This window comes from Cyprinus carpio, chromosome A18, assembly GCF_018340385.1.
Source record: "Cyprinus carpio isolate SPL01 chromosome A18, ASM1834038v1, whole genome shotgun sequence".
NCBI lineage: Eukaryota > Metazoa > Chordata > Actinopteri > Cypriniformes > Cyprinidae > Cyprinus > Cyprinus carpio.
In genome coordinates, this window is record NC_056589.1 from 975440 (window position 1) to 981082 (window position 5643).

Sequence of the window (5643 nt, forward strand, 5' to 3'; positions counted from 1 at the left end):
CAGCGACGAAAAGTAGTCTGGGTGGTTAAACTAGTTAAAAAGCAGCTCTCAAAATAGCTCCAGTATCTCTTTCTGTTTGGCAAGTACAGAAAAGATTTTCTTTCAGCCTATGTGGCCCTTTTCTATATATACCTCTCCATTCTCTCAATCGTTCTTTCTTTTTGTGCTGTCCTCTTTTAGTGGTTTTTCATCACTTTCTCTGTGTGACAAAGTATTTTTTTCTCCTGTGCCCAGATATGTCTATCTCTCCCTTACTCATCCAGTAGAGATCCTCTCAGGCCACCTAGACTGGCGCCAGATGCCAAGGCCTGTCGCAGAGCCCATCGATCGAGAGGAAAACCATGAGGAACACCACAGCAGAAGCCCTCATTGCTGGCACAGTTAACCCTTACCTCACCACCTCACTGAAACGTTGCTCACACTGTATCCGGATGTCTTGTAAGTGTTGCAATGACAGATTGAAAAGGCTATTAATAAAATAAACCCCAGAACTACTTTGTTAACATTCAATTTAGATTAAATTACAATTAGTAAATGAAGTAAACTACAGTTGTGTGTGCTTGCTCAAAGCCACACTGCAATAATCTAATAAATCTAATGTGCTTAACCCTCATGTTGTGTTTCAGTCATTTTGATTTTCTTTTTCCCAAAAATGCTAGTTAATATTATAGCATTGGACTAAAACTCAGATTTTTCTCACAGAGGATATAACAACTTCCACAAAAAAGAAAGAAAGAAAGAAAGAAATAATAATAATCTTTAACCCAAATTTTTATACTTTTTATACTCGAACCCATCTTTTTTAGACTTCTGGTGTTCCCTGGTATCAAAAATGACCAACCTACAAAAAAATTAATACTTATGTAAATGTCTCGTTATGCTATATTATTACCAAAAATTGATTAAGTCTTCTTTTTCTTCAGACTTGTTTTCTTTTGGGAACATTGCCAAAATTACTAAAAAATTTTTTGTACTTTTATTTTCTTTGTTTTCTTTTTAATTAGCACAATAGTTTTTGAATCAACACTGCCAAATTTATCCACAAATGAATTTTTTTTTTTTTTTCACCTCTGTGTTAAATTAAAGAAAAACAAGATTTGCGATAATATAGCATAACGATTTATTTACAAACAATTTTAAAAAAGGCCAGTCACTTTTGGACAGGGAACCCCAAATTAGGGGTGTAAAGGATTTTCAGCACAGCACAAGGGTTATACAATTACAGGCGGAGAGTGTCAAATATCAAAAGATATTTTGGGACTGTTACTGTTTGTAAAAACCATTACATTTTCGGTGATCTGATATGATGAGCATCTAAAAGAAAAGTCTTCCATCTGTTTGGGTTTGGGTGCAGGTCTCTCTCAGAAAGGGAAAGAAGAAACCCAGAGAACTCATGCAGGCATGCACCACACACACACACACACCCAACAACACAGGACTCCAGATCTACAGACAACTCTAGTGTGTTCAAAGCAGCAGGTGTCCCTATTTGTATTTTTCTGTTGACAATCCATGTGATCGCCAAAATTAAGACACACACAAACATGATGATAAAATGTCTGCAAGTGTTGTAACTGTAAATGCTGAGTTGAGCTCTTTGGGTTGATAGAAGTGGGATTTCCAGGTAAACCCTGCTGCCGCCTGCTCTGTTAACTAACCAATCTGGAATCACTGATAGAAAAAGGTGTGCCTATAGAGTAGCCATATTTAACATGCTCTCACATGTGGACTTCTTGACAGTGTGCTCTCTCTCTGCACGCAAGTGTTAACCTAGTTAAGGCTAAGTCAGCAGGGTACTTTGCTGGCTCCTGAAATTCCCCCAGGTACTACGTTAGCCTAGTTACAGAAGATAATATGAACATAATGTCATATAGAACAACAGTTGTCCAAACAAGACAAGGTTTTAAAGTCTATCTCAATATGCAACGTTCTTTTCTGTATCCTCTCTTTACACCTTAGTGATATTTTGAATAGTCCAAACTGTTATTTCAAACTCACAGACATGCATGTTTAAGAAACACATCAGGTGATTAATGGTTTCAGTACAATAATTTATTCATTATATGATTCTCAGCTCTGAGTCATTGTGCATAAGGTTGCGGAAGATATAATAAGGAAATAGGGTGGTCCTCCATTTATGGTTTGGGGAAAAATTACACAGGGTGTCTTAACTCCTCATTCTGAACTTCTAAAGCAAATCTTACACCACCATATTTTTTTCACCAGAGTCATGCAATTACTTTAAATGAAAGCAAACTGCGTCCTTCCTCAAATTCTGTCTCTGAAAAAAAGACCAATTAGCAAAGGGCAAAATGAATGTCATGACAGAATCAGAACATTAATTAAAAGTGTTGCAGCAGAGGCTGTTTACAGTGACTTATTGATGGGATATAGCAAAGTTGAAGCACCTACCAAAATGGTCTCAACGCTACAGGGAGAAAGAAGAAAAAAAAAAAACACTTAAAGTCTTAAAATGCCATAATGATCTACCAAGACTTTAATTTTTCATATAACATTACAGAATTTAAATACTAGTAATTAAACTTTAAACAGTTTGGACCTATAGTTGAGCATACTTAGTAATTTAGATTATATGGTATTATAAATATGTAATAGTCAATATTATTAAATAGGTGCAGCTTATTCAATATGGCCAGAATTTTTACATATGAAAAATAAAAACATATTTCTAGCTTATATGTAGCTTAAGAACCACTAACAACCATCTGTGATAACTGATCTAACCATGTATTTTTTTGATGATAAGGGCTCAGAAAATGCTGTCTGCCTAAAACTAGAAAATATTTCAAGCACATGTTTTTTTTTAATGCACAAGTGATGTTAAAATTCCAATACAGTCAAATATTCGTCAAGCATATAGTGATTGATACTGAGTTGGTAAAATGTGAAAGAAATCATGCACTTTTCCTAAGCTTCCCTGAGAAAGGAAAATAGGAATGGATTAATAGATCTTTAAACATTTTTGTAGTCTTTATGGTCAACATACTGTATTATGATTTCACTTATTGAGTTTACATCCACATCTTGGAGTTGAGTTGTATCTACATTTGAAAACAAAACTGCATAAAAGATGAGACAAAGTGACTTGAGTAGGTCACCAAGTCTCATTCAACCCCACAAAATCCTTACTACGACCTTCTTCTTTCCGCTATCTAAACACACGCTGGCAGATCGGTGGTGTGGGTTCAGAGTGGAAATGAGACCATCACTATAAAGTGCATGATGGGGTTTGGACACAAAAGGGGGCAAAGCCACGGGTACCTCTGTGCACGATGCGGGTCAGGGTACGATCTAGCTACACAACATTGAGACTATCTGCCTTAAAAATTAAAAAAAGTAGGGGGGCGAGAATTAAAGGGGACTAACAACATTCTAGGCACGTGCCCAAAACAGGTTATCTCACACAATGGACACAAATGGGACAAATTTTATGACTCTCATGCTTTCCGTACCTGGCAGTGTCCTCTTAGGACACTAACCACATTCATCACATGATGCATTCTTTAAGCATGGGGCAGTTTGGAATATATAAAGACACACACGTCACTACTACTCTATGGAATGTAAATTTTCTGCAGACTGTTGTGGATGGTTTGGCAATAAATGAAACAGCATTAAGCTCCATATGTAGTTTTCACATCAGTTCTCTGTCGGTGGTCGTTTCCTCAGCGTCCACGTAGTATGGTGAATGAAGATGTTGCCCCATGGATTTTGTCCTCCTGTCCGTTATTCTATAGTCTCGAAGCCATCTTGGAGTAATGTGCAACAATGTAATTCTCAAAATGCTGAGTGTGTCCTTGTGTGGTTGTGTGTGTGTGTGGTGTGTGTGTGGGTGTGTGTGTGTGGTGTGTGTGTGTCGTGTCACCCCCACCCAAACAAGACACCCTCAACCCAATATTCTCCAATCGAGTTTACTGTCTCCTGGGATCTGTAGCTTCTTTAAATTATTTATCATTAAATTGCGTAACCAGTGATTTTGATTGTTTAATTCCTCAAGTGACTAAAACCATAATTTTTTTTTTATGCATTTATATTCGCGAAACGCCTGAAAAGTGGAGTCAGGGTAGTTGTCAGTGTTGTGTGTGCGAGTCCAGCGGCCTTTGTAATACACCCATGATGCACTTGGACAGATGGTATTCACATCTGACCCGCTAAGGGCTGTGAGTGAGGATACTCGAAGGAAGTAACTGTAAATCCAAACTGTCCACAACGCAAAAGTTATATGTTTTTCTCTCTCTGTATAAATGTATTCAATTATATGTTTCTCGTCTATTAATATCTGTTGTTAAATTTATTCACTGTTCTGAAAAATACATTTTTTTGTACAGCAACAGCGAACACCTAAAGGACTTTATATAATACTGGGATACGGGTATCAAATGTATGTGTAGCTGTCAGGGCTCCAATCATGTATGGTTTAAATATCGAATGCAAGTGCGCATGCATTCCACCACAAGTCTCAGTTGATGAAATACTGCGTCGCCTTGTTGGAAAACGCGTCTACACTGCTCCTCACATTACAGTACTAGCGCCTCTAAAGTATAAGTGCAAACTTTCGAGCATCAACCACCTTTTTAAATCATTTTATTTTGTCATAAAATGACAGACGAATTAGATCGCATGTGATTAGATCTGTAATAATTGCTCTGTAAGATGCGAGGGTTTTTTTTTCGGGGTTTGTTGTTGGAGCAAACCTCATATACATTGAAAATAATTATAAAGCTGTTCTGGGAATAACTTCGTAAAATTAGGAACGAAAACGAATGAGGGAGTGACCGATATATAGCACACATTTCTTACAATAGGGTACTTTACTGGCACGATTATAAATAATACAAATAAAATAAAAAATAAAGTGACGCCGTTCCAGTGATGGTAATAAAAAATAATAATACAAATATAAACAAAAATGAACAAACAAATACAAAATACTATTAATTACAAAAAATTACTAATCAAAATGAAAATAAACATTAAAAAAAAAAAAAAAACATTATTCGCCCTTTTTACGCACTAAATGATACCGAAAAAATAGTTTTAAAAAACTGACACTGTAACATCTATTTAAAAAAACATATTGACACTCTAAAAGGGGTAAATGAGATATTTAAATCGCTTGCCAATTTTAACCATAAAATAGTTGTAGTGATATAAAATGTGGTCATTGTTTTTAAAAACTGTAATGGAAAGAATGAAAAAACATTTTTCCTCTACCGGTATGTGGTTATTTTCTGGGATTTCCACAACCACACCATCACCGCATCACACGCGCGCGCGCGCCAAAAAAAAACAAAAAAAAAACTTTTGTGTGAGAGTTATAAGTTCGAGTGCCTTTTTTTTTCAGAAGAAAAGTGATACCGTTTTACACTTTGTTTAATTTTTCCCTTTTAAGACCTTCAATAAACGTTACCATTTTTACTGTAGTAACAGAAAAACTATGCTTGGCAAAATTAAAAAAATTAAAATAAAGTTGCCGTGGTAAATGAATGTTACATTTAAAACTCTGTAATTGCACATGTTTTCCTCAGTTAAATTTAACAATAGGAATTGAAGAAAAGTAATATTCCATAAAACTAAGAGAAAATAAGAAAAACATAAATATCGTTTTTTACCAACTCTTTT